This window comes from Hemitrygon akajei, chromosome 16 (assembly GCF_048418815.1).
Source record: "Hemitrygon akajei chromosome 16, sHemAka1.3, whole genome shotgun sequence".
NCBI lineage: Eukaryota > Metazoa > Chordata > Chondrichthyes > Myliobatiformes > Dasyatidae > Hemitrygon > Hemitrygon akajei.
Window position 1 is genome coordinate 23,892,026 of NC_133139.1, and position 13,868 is coordinate 23,905,893.

General features: G+C 41.5%; 1 protein-coding gene across 5 annotated transcripts in view; it reads left to right on the forward strand.

Moving 5' to 3' along the window:
• LOC140739829 (semaphorin-4E-like) overlaps positions 1-13,868 on the forward strand; it is a 146,182-nt gene that overhangs the window by 70,582 nt on the left and 61,732 nt on the right. For 2 of the 5 annotated variants that reach the window (XR_012101760.1, XM_073068409.1), the window contains exon 1: positions 1,759-1,837. The exons of 1 other annotated variant lie outside the window; for it this stretch is intronic. The gene's annotated coding sequence lies outside the window, so the exon portion shown is untranslated. 2 more of the 5 variants (XM_073068412.1, XM_073068410.1) reach the window with 2 other exon arrangements.

Genomic DNA, 13,868 nt, shown 5'->3' on the forward strand with positions numbered 1-13,868 from the left:
GTGCGGAGGAGGTTCACCAGGTTGATTCCAGAGATGAGGTGGCCAGACTATGAGGAAAGGTTGAGTTGCCTGGGACTGTACTCACTGGAATTCAGTAGAATGAGAGGAGATCTTATAGAAACATATAAAATTATGAAAGGGATAGATAAGATAGAGGCAGGAAAGTTGTTACCACTGGTAGGTGAGACGAGAGCTAGGGGACATAGCCTCAAGATTCAAGGGAGTAGATTTAGGACTGAGATGAGCAAGAACTGCTTTTTCCAGACAGCGGTGAATCTGTGGAATTCTCTGCCCAATGAAGCAGTGGAGGCTACCTCAGTAAATATACTTAGACAAGGTTGTATAGATTTTTGCATAGTGGGGAATTAAGGGTTATGGGGAAAAGGCAGGTAGGTGAAGATGAATCCATGGCCAGATCAGCCATGATCTTATTCAATGGCGGAGCAGGCTTAACGGGCCAGATGGCCTACTCCTGCTCCTATTTCTTATGTTCTTATAACCTTTGACACCCTTTCTAATCAAGAGCCTATCGATCTCCAATTTTAATATACCAAATGACTTGGCCTCCAAAGCAGTCCGTGGCAATAAATTCCACAGATTCACTACCCTCTAGCTAAATAAATTCCTCCTCATCTCTGTTCTATAGGGATGACCTTCTATTCCGTGGCTATGCCCTCTGGTCCCAGACTGCCCCACTATAGGAAACATCCTCTCCACATCTACTCTATCTAGGCCTTTCGATATTTGATAGGTTTGAATTATGTTCCCCCCATTCTTCTAAGCTCTAGTGAGCACAGACCCAGAGCCGTCAAACACTCCTCATCGGTTAACCCTTTCATTCCTGGAATCTCGTGAACAACACCCCCACCCCTGGAACCCTGTCCAGTGCCAACACATCTTTTCTTTTCTTAGATAAAGGGCTCAAAATTGCTCTGGATACTCCAAGTGCGGTCTGAGCAATGTCTTATAAAGCTTCAGCATCACATCAAAACCACTACAGTTTCTGCAGATGCGGAGTCTGATGAAGGGTCTTGGCCTGAATCATCGACTGTTAATTTATTTTTATAGACGCTGCCTGACCTGCTGAGTTCCTCCAGCATTTTCAATGTTGTTAAGCATTACATCCTTGCTTTTAAAATTCTTGTCCTCTCAAAATTGATTCTAACATTACATTTGCCTTCCTTATCACTGCCTCAGCCTGCAAGGAACCCTTAGGGAATCCTGCAAGAGAACTCCTAAGTCCCTTTACACTTCTGATTTCTGAACTTTTTTCCCCATTTAGAGGATAATCTATGCTTTTACTCCTGCTACCAAAGTGCACGATCATACACGTTACTACACTATTTTCCAACCTTACTTCTTCGCCCATTCTCCTAATCTGTCTAAGTCCTTCTGCAGACTCCCCACTTCCTCAACACTACCTGCCCCTCCACTTATCTTGGCATCATCCACAAACTTCGCCATATATTGTCTCAATTTCATATTTCCTTCAATGTTTCTGTAATATTTGACATATATCAGACCCAACCTGATCTGTTTTGAATTTTAGGATTACACTATCCAAAGAAATCTGCTTTTTGATAAAAAAACCCCATTAAAAAAAAAATCAGGATATTTACAATCCAACTACCTGTAATTTAATCGAATTCCGCAATCCAGGACAAAATTCGGTCTCTCGCCAGTTGATGGCGTGTCAAGTCCACCCCCATTGCCACCAGGTTCCTACAACAGTTTGAATCATGGGAACCCTTTCCACTGGACTTTGCTCTTGTTCAAACCTCAATTGCGAAAGCTTGGTGGAAGTTGCAAGAGTTTTCTACTGACTCGGAAACCAGATGTAAGTTTTAAAAAATTGGGGTAAATGATCAATAAATTACAAAAAGACATAAGCAAATGCCTTCCTGTTGATAGGTGATTTTACCTGTCTCAGGTGAAGAGGGCTGGGAATTATTTTTTATATATATATATAACTAAGAGTTTGAGACGAAGGTTAAGCTGCAAAATGGGATGTCGATGTTTAATGTTGTGGAGACGCTGCCCAGCGTGACCGGCGCTCGTCCTCCCCGAGCTCTGGCCGTTGGGTTGGCATCGCGTGCCCGGCCGTTGGTGCCATTAGGCGAGGGGTAGGGCAGGGCACTGGGTGAAGGCTTTGGGCGGAAGACGGCTTCATTCGACGATACCGACGCGGATAGCCGTAACCTGAGGGAGATCACAGCGTTTCTGACTGAAATGTTACTCCACTTTACGGATCGGTTTGGTAAGTAGCTGTACTAAGTAGCTATAGCGACGCTTTACTTCAAAATGTTGGACACGGGCAACCCAAGTTTAGTGCTGGGCTGGAGGGACTTCTACCGAGCTACTGCCAGTGTATTTCTTCTGCTGTGGACAGCCAGCTTCCAGTGTTTGGATTGGTCTGACAGTTGTACTGAGATATGCAATAGTAGACGTGGACCCATTTAGTTGTGACTTACTTGACCAACCACTCGCCACCAAATCAGAAATTTATGGATTCAGGACCATTCCAGGAGGTTTGAACACAAAAGAAAATCCAGCTGAGATCCAGTGCGCGACAGAGTGGGTGTGTTACATTATCAAAGATGTTCCTGTTCTAATAAAATACTGAATTGTCTTGTTCTGTCAGATAAATTAGAAAGTTTCTAGGGGCACAAAATTGACAAAGTTTGATGACTCTATACTGCTGACATGCAAAAACAATTAAGCTAAGCTTTTCTTGCATTGTCCTATCTATCACCACTACAATCTGTGGTAGTGAACCTAGACTTTTCCAAAAAAATGTTTTCCCTTGTGTCACCTTTTGTTCTTTTGCCAATCACCTTTGCTCTTTATCCTTTGATTCTCGGCCACTCTGTTGATGGGAATAATTTCTACTTGGCTAGTCTAACGTACATTTAAATAACTGTCAGAATACCTTGTGACTTCTTTTCCAGTAAGTTTTGTTTCTCCAGTCTACCACATAAGGCAGAAAGAGACTCACTTGACGTTGAACCAGTCTTGGTAAATCTAAAAGGCACCTGCCTGCCTGTGGCATCTTTCAATGCTTTGTGAAAATCCAAATACACACTAGATCTATAGAATGTGCTTTTGTAGAATTTGCTTTCTAGATCCTGGGGAAGACTCAGACTAATTTTTCTAAATTGATTTATCTTTAATAAAACCACATTGATTTATTGTATTAAGCTTTTCTAAATCACCAGCCAGTTCTTCCATGATAATAGACTCCAGCACATTGGTAGCAATACGTAGGAAGGAAATTAGGCAAATTGGACGCATGATATCTTTGACATATCGGTTGAAGGAGAATCCTAGTAGCAAATGGATAACCAGGGAGAGATTGTAGGGACTTTGAGCTGCAAGAGATGCGTGAAGTTTTAAGTGAATACAGTACTTCTCCTTGTATTTACTGTAGAGAAAGTAACAACACAGTAGCATAGTAGTATAAGGCTTTACACCGCCAGTAATCAGAAGATCGAGTTTCAATTCCTGCTGCTGTCTGTAAGGGGTTTGTATGTTTTCCCCATGACTGCTTGAGTTTCCTCTGGGTGCTTTGGTTTCTTCACACATTCCAAAGATGTACGGGTAAGGGTTAGTAAGTTGAAGGCGTGCAAAATTGGCACCAAAAGGATGGTGAAGCTTGCACGCTGTCCCCTGCACATCCTTGGTCTGTGATGGTCATTGATGCAACTAACACATTTCACTGTATGTTTAAGGTAGGACTGTCGCCTAGCAGTTAGCAAAACACTATTATAGCACTGTCTCTAAGGAGTTTGTACATTCTCCCTGTGACCATGTGAGTTTCCTCTGGGTGCTCTAGTTTCCTTTCACATTCCAAAGATATATGGGTGGTAGGTTAATTGGTCACATGGGTATAATTGGGCAGTGCAGAACAGGCTTGTTGGGCTGTAAATGGAAAGTGATAAAAATTAGGGACTTTACGGAAGTGATGCCTGGGAATATATTAATTCTGTGAAAATGGAGGTATTAGCAATGTTGAGGTGCATAAAGATGGATAAACCCACGGGTCCTGATCAAATGCACCCTAAGCCATTATAGGAAGCAAAGAAAGAAATTGTTGAGGCTCTGGCAGAGATTTTTGAACCTTCCCTAGGTACATGCAAGATACTAGAAAATTGGAAGGTGGTTAATGTTATGCTTTTTTATTTAAAAAGGACTGCTGGGACAAGCCAGTATTCTACAGGCTGGTAACCCTAACTTCAATAGTGGAAAAGTTACTAGAGGATATCTGAAAGTTGTGATCTATCTGCACTTGGAAAGACAAAGAGCTGATTAGGGATAGTCAACATCCCTTTGTGTGTGGGAAGTCATGCCACTCAAATTTGCTTGAGTATTTTGAGGAGGAAAGAAGGGCGGTGCGGTAGATGTTGTCTACTTGGACTTTAGCAAGGATTTTGATAATATCTGGCATCATACGCTGGCTCTGAAGGGGAGATCACAATTGTTCAGTGTAAACTGGACAATTGGATATAAAATTGATTTGGTCATAGTAGAAGGCTGTTTTTTTTCAGCTGGAGGCCCATAAACAGCAGTGTACCTACTCCTGCTGCTTGGATTTCCAGCATCTGCGGAGTTCCTTTGTTTTTGCTATTTCTTATGTTCTTATTTTTGTAGAAGCTCAGGTGTTGCCTTTTACCCGAGACTACTTCTACAAAAGTAGTGCTTCTGTTAGCATGTCAGACAGTATGGAAACAAGCCTCATGGCCCACTGAATCCAAAGATGAAAGTACATTTATTATCAAAGTACATATATGACAACATATACAACCCTGAGAATCATTTTCATATTCAATAAATTCAATAACCATAATAGAATTAATGAAAGACTGTACCAACAAGGTGGACAACCAGAGTACTAGAAACAACAAACTGTGGAAATACAAAAATAAAGCAAAAAAAAGCAATAAATATGGAGAATATGAGATGATGAGTCTTTGAAAGTGAGTCCACAAGTTGTGGGAACAGTTCAGTGAAGGGGTGAGTGAAGGTGAGTGAAGTTATCCCTACTGGTTCGAGAGCCTCGTGGTTGAGGGGTAATAACTGTTCCTGAACCTGATGGTATGGGGTCCTAAGGCTCCTGTACCTCCTTCCTGATGGCAGCAGTGAGAAGAGAACATGGCCAGGGTATTGGGGGGAGGGGGGTGATGTCCTTGATAATGGATGCTGCTTTCCAGCGACAGTATTCTGTATCGATGTGCTCAATGGTGGGATGAGCTTTAACCATGATGGACTGGCTGTACCCACTACTTTTAGTTGGCTTTTCCATACAAAGGCATTGGTGTTTCCATACCAGGCTGTGACGCAATTAGTTACTCTCCAACTAGTCAGGATGAAGGGTCTTGGCCCGAAACGTCGACAGTGCTTCTCCTTAAAGATGCTGCCCGGCCTGCTGTGTTCCACCAGCATTTTGTGTGTGTTGTCCTTATAATGCTCTGGCTGTTCATTAGTGATGAGACCTGGGTAGTGGCAGGAAGTTCAGTAGTCTCACGGCCTGGGCAAGGAAGCTATTTCTCATCTTAACTGTAACTGTCCTAATGCTGTGGTAGCTCCTGCCTGATGGTAGGGCGTCAAAGAGATTGTGGGACGGATGGGAGGGATCCTTGACAAAGTGCTCCTCATAAATAACGCAGATGGGTGGAAGAGAGACTCCAAATATCCTCTCAGCAGTCCTCGCAACAGACTTCACACAGACTAAAGTTCTGCAGGTTAGGCTAATGAATGAACCATGTTGTTTGTTTAGATGTAATTGTGGAATTCGCAGCAGTGGCACCAGATAGCAAACTGGAGTAGAATTTCCCTCAGTGATCCTCACCAGAGAAGAACTGAGCACAATTAACTTAAAGTATTGTGAATCTGAGGCTTTCCAAACTGTTCTGTAGTAAATACACAATGGGAGAACTGAGTTTTTTAAAAACTTTACTGCAGAAGAATGCCAATTTTGCTGACCTGGTAAATTTATACTATCTTTCAGCTCCTCCACTTGCCCAACCCCTTGATTTTACTCTAGACTGTAATTTATTTATTTACTTATTTATTTTTCTTCTGTATTATGTCGAACATTGAACTGCTGCTGCTAAGTTAACAAATTCCATGACTCATGCCGAAAATAATAAACCTGATTCTGATTCTCTCTTCATAGGAACACATTCTGACCATTGCTCCGACTGATTACATCACATCTTTGACTTTTGTCCTATACTTCTTCTGGATTTTGCTTCCTTTTTGTGTGTACATGATTTGTGTATATCAGGCTAAAGAGTAAAGTAACTTTTAACTGTGAGCATTTAAAACTCTTAAACTCCAATTTGAAAAGAGCATTTCTATTGTAGAAGTGGAGCTTCTCTAACAAATAGCCTTGGTTGTTAAACTTAGATTTGCAAAAGAATGCTGTTTTCTGGATTTCAGTTTGGCATTCAACACTATTGTCTCACAGACCCTGGTAAGCAAACTCCTACTCCACAATGTAAATCTACACTGTGCATCTCTGTGTTGGACTATCTAACCAACAGACCTCAGATAATCAGGATGCACAATTGCTCCTCCCTCTCCATCATCCTCAACATGGTTCCCTTCCAACACCCCCCACCAGGGCAGTGTGCTGAGCCCACTGCTGTACACTCTGCTCACACATGACTGCACGGCCAAACACCTGACTAATCACATTGTCAAGTTTGCCAATGACACAACAGCGGTGGGGTTTACCAACAACAATGATGAGATGGCCAAAAGAGAGGCAGTGGAAGAGCACGAGGACTGCTGCCAAGCAAATAACCTTTTCCTCAATGTCAACAAGACAAAAGGAGATTGTCATCAATTTCAGGAGAACCTGCACCACTCACACCCCTCTTTACATCGTGGCACAGCAGTGGAAACTCCGGAGTCCATATTTTGCACATCCTCTGATGGTCCCTCAACACATTGCACAAAATCAAGGACGCTCCCTAATGCCTCTACTTTCTGAGGAGGCTGAAGAGCACTGGACTAAGCACATCAATACTCATGTCCTTCTACAGATGCTTAGTAGAGAGCATCCTAACAGGCTGCTTCATTGCTTGGTATGCAAACTGCACTGCGGCAGACTAGAAGGCTCTACAATGGGTAGTCAAAACTGTCCAATGCATCACCGGCACCAGACCTACTCACCATCAAGGACATACATACAGAAAGGTGTTAGGAAAAGGCCAGCAATATCCTGAAGGATCCCACCAACCTTACTCATGGACTGTTTGTCCCACTTTCACCAGGGTGGAAACTACGTACCACCAGATTCAGAAATAGTTACTTCCCCAAGCAGTAATACTGATCAACACTTCCACTTCCACCCACTAACTGACCCACAACCACAACTTTATCTTTTCCTGTCAGTAACCTTATGTGCAGAGACTCCTGTACCTAGCCAATCTATATACAGTTTATGTTATCTTATATATTTATCTTTTTTTATTATTATGTTCTTTATCTTATTGTGTTTTAATTTGTGCTGTATTGGATCTGGAGTAATAATTATTTTGTTCTCCTTTATACTTCTGAGCTGGAAGTTACATTAAACAATCTTGAATCTTGAAGAGGTACTGATATTTGTAAATTGTTCGTTTCAACCATGAAACAATTCCTCAACTTAAATCTTCATTTATATGTCACATTTTGGAGCTTATTAACTGACTTAACTCTGGCAAGTTGAGTAGTAGAATGGGAATGTCTAAAAAAAAGAGGCCCTCATTATGTATTTATGTCAGTAAATTGGAATACTACGCTTAGCCACAGTAATTAAATGTGGAGCTGCAGGGTCTGTAGAAGTTTCATTTGGTGCAAAGAAATTATCAGCAAATAGACTTCTTGGTGTAGTGAAAAAAATTATCTGAAATTTAGATTAACAACCATTTGAAAGCTGTAAGTCTCATTGGGAGTGAGTCGCTATTTGATGTAATGTGAGAAAGTGACATCTTACCAGGTGGGAGCTACTTGAAAACAGCAAGTCTTGTCAAGAGTGAATCATTATTTGAGCCAATAAAAAGAAAGGAGGTGTAAGCAGACTGACCATTGGTGAAATGGCCATTGTGTGAGTGAGGTAGTGTTATAGTGGTTCGGCTTTGCCTCAGCACGTTTGGGCAAGAACAGAGTTTGGCAAGCTCAGACAAAGGCTCTAATTTAGTTTCTACTATTTTTCCCTCTTCTAGTAACAGCTAGTGCACTGAGAATGAGTCTTGAGTAAGTGGTATGCTTCTTGTGTGAGATTGGGAATTTTGGGAGATCCCTAGACTCCCTGATCACTACACCTGCATGAAGTGCACCCAGCTGCAGCTCCTTAGAAACTGTTAAGGAACTGGAACTGCAGCTTGATGATGTTCAGCTCACACAGGAGAATGAGTAGGTGATAGATAGGAGCTACAGGGAGGTAGTCACCCTTAGGTTACAGGAGGTAGGTACCTGGGTGACTGTCAAGAGAGGGAAAGAGAATCCCCGTGGCTATTCCCCTTAATAATAAGTATACTGCTTTGAATACTGTTGGAGTGGACTGCCTACGAGGGAGAAGCAACAGCCAACAGGTCTCTAGCACTGAGTTTGGTCTGTGGCTCAGAAGGGAGTGTGGGGGGGGGAGGGGAGGGGGGGGAGAAGAAGAGGTGAGCTGTAGTGATATGGGATTTGTTGGTTAAGGAAACAGAAAGCAGGTTCTGTGATGAGAGTGAGACTCTCAGATGGTTTATTGCCTCCCGGGTGCCAGGGTCAGGGACATCTTGGATCGTGACAACAGGGTTCTTAAGTGGGAGAATGAACAGCCAGAGGTCGTGGTCCATGTCGATACCAATGACATGGACAGGATAGGTAACGGGGTCCTGCAAAGTGAGTTCAGGGAGTTAGGTGCTAAGTTAAAGGACAGGACTTCCACAGTTGTGATCTCAGAATTGTTACCTGTGCCACATGGTAGTGAGGCCAGAAGCAGGAAGATCATATTCTTTAACACATGGCTAAGGAGTTGGTGTAGGAGGGAGGGTTTCAGATTTTTGGATCATTAGGCTCTCTTTCAGGGAAGGTGGATTATATACAGAAGGGACAGTTTGTACCTGAATTGGAAGGAGACTGATATCCTTGGGAGAAAGTTTGCTAGCGATGCACAGGTGGCTTTAAAGTAAGGTTACAGAGAGTTGGGAACCAGAGCATCAGAATAGATATGGAGTGGTTCAGAAGAAAGATGTCATTAGGTCTACATGCAAGGTCAGGAATCGTAAGGTTGAGCATGGTGGCACAAATGTTCTGAGCTGCATGTATTTCAATGAAAGGAGCATTGGAAAGGCAAATGAGCTTAGAATATGGATCAGCATGTGGAGTTATGACATTGTAGTTATAAGTGAGACTTGGTTGCAGGAAGGGCAGGACTGGCAGCTCAGTGTTCCAGGGTTCCATTGTTTTAGACATGATAGAGCGGGAGGGATTAAAAGGGGAGGAGCAGCATTACTAATCAGGGGAAATGTCATGGCAGTGCTCAGGCAGGACAGACTGGAGAGTTCATCTAGTGAAGGTAGAGTTGAAGAATAAGAAAGGTATGACCATATTAATGGGATTATATTATAGCCTGCCCAACCGTCCATAGGATCTAGAGCAGCAAATTTGTAGAGAGATTGCAGACTGTTGTAAGAAACTAAAGGCTGTGATAGCAGGTGATTTTGGCTTTCCACATATGCCCATACCGTAAAAGGGCTGGATGGGAAAAGAGTTTGTCAAGTGTGTTCAGGAAAGTTTCCTTAATTGTAACGTAGAAGTCCCAATGAGGGAGAGTGCGATATTAGAGTTCCTTTTAGGGAATGAGACAGGGCAGGCAGCAGAAGTTTGTGCAGTGAAACACTTTGCATGTAGTGGCCATAATGCCATTAGTTTCAATGTAGTTATGGGGGAAAAAATAGATATGATCCTCAGGTTGAGATTCTAAATTGGAGAAAGAGCAATTTTGATGGTATCAGAAAGGATCTACCAAGTGTGGATTGGGAGTAAACACAAAGTGCACTGCAGATGCTGTGGTCAAATCAAGACGTACAAAAAAGCTGGATGAACTCAGCAGGTCGGGCAGCATCCGTTGAAAGGAGCAGTTAATGTTTCGGGTCGAAACCTGAAGGGTTCCTGCCTGACCTGCTGGGTTCATCTAGCTTTTTTGTACATGGATTGGGAGTGTTGGCTGATGGCTCTGGGCCTGTACTCACTGGAATTCAGAAGAATGGGGAGGGGGATCTCATTGAAACCTATCGATGTTGAAAGGATGTTTCCTGTGGTGGGGGAGTCTAAGACCAGAGGTCACAGCCTCAAAATAGAGGGACATCCATTTAGAACTGAGATGAAGAAGAATTTCTTTAGCCATAGAGTGGTGAATCTGTAGAATTTCTTGCCTCAGGTGGCTGTGGTGACCAAGTAATTGGGTATTTTTAAGGCAAAGGTTGGTAGATTCTTGATTAGTCAGGGCATGAAGGGATATGGAAGGAAAGTAGGAGACTGGGGCAGAGAGGCAAATGGATCAGCTGTGATGAAATGGTGGAGCTGACTTGATGGACCAAATGACCTAAATCTGCACCTATATCTTGTCTTATGGTTTTCTGGCAAAGGTGTACTTGGTAAATGTGAGTCCTTATACAGTGAAATATTGAGAGTACAGAATTTGTATGTTCCTGTCAGAATAAAACGCAAGGAAAGCAGGAACCTTGGTTTCTGAGAGATGTTGAGACCTGTTTGAGGAAAAGGAGGCACACAGCAGGTATAAGCAGGCAAGAGCCAATAAGGCACTTGAATATAAGTAATGCAAGAGAACTCTTAAGAAATAAATCAGGAGCACTAAAAGAAGATATGAGTTTGCTTGAGCTAACAAGGTGAAGATGAATTTTAAGGGCTTATACAGATATATTAAGAACAAAAGAATAGCAAGGGACAAAATTCATTCTCTGGAAGATCAGAGTGGTAATCTACACATGGAGCCAAAAGAGATGGGAAAGATCATAAATGGATTTTTTGCATCTGCATTTACTCGGAAGATGGACACAGAGTCTATAGATGTGAGGTAATGCAGCACTGAGTTTCATAGACCCTATACAGATCACAGAGGAGGAGGTGTTTGCTGTCTTAGGGCTAATTAGAGTGGATAAAACCCCAGTGCCTAATAAAGTGTTTATTCAGTTCCTGGGAGGCTACTGTAGCAACTGCAGGGGCCCTATCAGAGATATTTTAAAACATCCTTAGCCACAGGTTAAGGAGAATTGCAGGATAGATAATGTTGCTTCATTGTTTAAGAAAGGCTTTAAAATAAGTCAGGAAATTATAGGCCAGTGTGCCTGATATCAGTAGTGAGAAAGTTTTTGGAAGGTATTCTCAGGGAGCAAAGACAGTATATAAGTAATTAGATAGGCAGGGATTGATTAGGGATAGTCAACATGGCTTTGTGTGTGGTAAGCTGTGTCTAATCAATCTTATAGAGATTTTTGAGGACTTTACCAGGAAAGTTGATGAAGGCAAAGCAGTGGATATTGACATGGTCCTGCATGGGAGGTTGGTCAAGAAGGTTCAGTCACTCAGCATTCAAGATGAGGTAGTAAATTGGATTAGACATTGGCTTCACAGAAGATGCTAGAGAGTGATTGTAGTTGGTTGCCTCTCTGACTGGAGGCCTGTGAATGGTGGTGTGCCACAGTGGTCACTGCTGGGCCCATTGTTGTTTGTCATCGATTTCATTGATCTGTATGATAATGTGGTAAACTGTATCAGCAAATTTGCAGATGACACCAAGATTGGGGTTGTAATGGATAGTGAGGAAGGCTATCAAAGCTTGCAGTGGGATCTGGACCAGCTGGAAAAATGGGCTGAAAAGTGGCAGATGGAATTTAATGCAGACATGCATGAGGTGTTGCACTTTGGGAGGATCTTACATGGTGAGTGGTAGGGTACTGAGGAGTGCAGTAGAACAAAGGGATCTGGGAATACAGATCCATAATTCCTTGAAAGTGGTGATACATGTAGAAAGGGTCATAACGCTTTTGGCATATTGGCCTTTATAGATCAATGTATTGAGTGCAGGAGTTGGGATGTAATGTTGAAATTTTATAAGACATTGGTGAGGCCTAATTTGGAGTTATATGTGCAGTTTTGGTCATCTACCTACAGGAAAGATGAAAATAAGACTGAAAGTGCACAGAGAAAATTTACAAGGATGTTGCCTGGACTTGACCTGAGTTAAAGGAAGATTGAGGAGAGATTTGATAGAGTTATACAAAGTTATGAGGGGCACAGAGAGGGTGAATGCAAGCTTTTTCCATTGAGGTTGGGTGAGATTACAACTAGAGGTCATAGGTTAAGGGTAAAAGATAAAATGTTTAAGGGGAACATGAGGGGGAGCTTCTTCACTCAGAGGGTATTGAAGGTGTGGAACGAGCTGGATGCAGGTTTGGATTGGAGAAATTTGAATAGGTACACGGATTGGAGCGGTATGGAGGGTTATGGTCCAGGTGAAGGTTAATGAGTCTAGGCAGATTAATGGTTTAGCACAGGCTAGATGGGCCAAAGGCCCTGTATCTGTAGTGTAGTGTTCTATAACTCTATGATTGTATGAAATCAATTAATATTTAGGTTTTTACTTGATGAAAACTCTCGTATTTTTCTTCTGCAGGAAAATGAATTCTACTGTTGAAGCTAAAACCCAGTTTCATTTTTATATTCTGGCACCATTTCCTTTTTTGCCCACAATCTTGGGATAAAACTGAATTGTTGAGACCTGAGCTGAGCTTTAAATGCATACTCTTTTCATTTTCTTTAATGTTGTGTTCACTACTCTGTTGCCAAATACCCTTGTGTATCTTTGTTATCTCCAGATTAGATTTCAGTAAAATATCCTTTATGATCCATATTGATAAAAACATTATTTATTGAAAGTGCCATTTTCATTTTGTATTTTAGGTTTACAGATTAAAATTCAGTATAATATGAAAATTAATATTACCATAATTTACAGACTGCTGAATAATTTCTTTATTTCCTTATACTCATTGTCCTCCTTACCTGCTTTTTCTGAGATGTACATTACTTCAGTTATTGCGCATTTCTGAAAATGAGAAATATCTTGTTGCACTCCCAGCATTATTCATGACCTGTTTTGACTCTTTATCCAAACTATTTTATGAGCAGTTCTGTGCAACAGAAATACACTGCTAATACCCTTCCTTGGTACAATAGTGGTGGAGTATTTCACAAACACTTCAATGCAACCTGACCTTGGCTGTAGTTACTCTGCCAATTAAAATCCTAATAAACACTGACTTGCTGTTTGAAAAAAATATATGAAAGGAAACCAAATAAGATTGAAACCCTACAAGATTAGCCATTAAAGATGTCAGATATCCAACATTATTAAATTCTCCAAGGCTTGAGTAAGTTGAGATGTTGCAAAACCAGTCTGAGTACCCTTTGCACTGTTTATCATTTTAAAATCAAACTGTGTGGTGTGCTATCTGATGTTAATAACACCAATCTGTGTAACGTCATGTTGGTGTTTTAAAGCTTGAGCATTAGAAGATTTATCACCCTGGCTATAATATTTAACATTAAGAACCTTTAAAAATCTGCAAGAAAAATTTAACGTTATAGTTTTAAGAAGGATCAAATTTATTCTATTTCTAGAATCCTACGTGTGTAATTCTAAATACTAAGTATTTGAAAAAAGTCTAGAAAACATGAGAACTTGGCAGATACCTGTCTTAATAATGGACTTCATATTGTTGGAAAACAATAAAACTTCAGATAAAATTACAGGCTTGCTAACTGCAGTGGCAGTATGGAGCTGGAATAGGAGACTGATTAAATCCCACAAA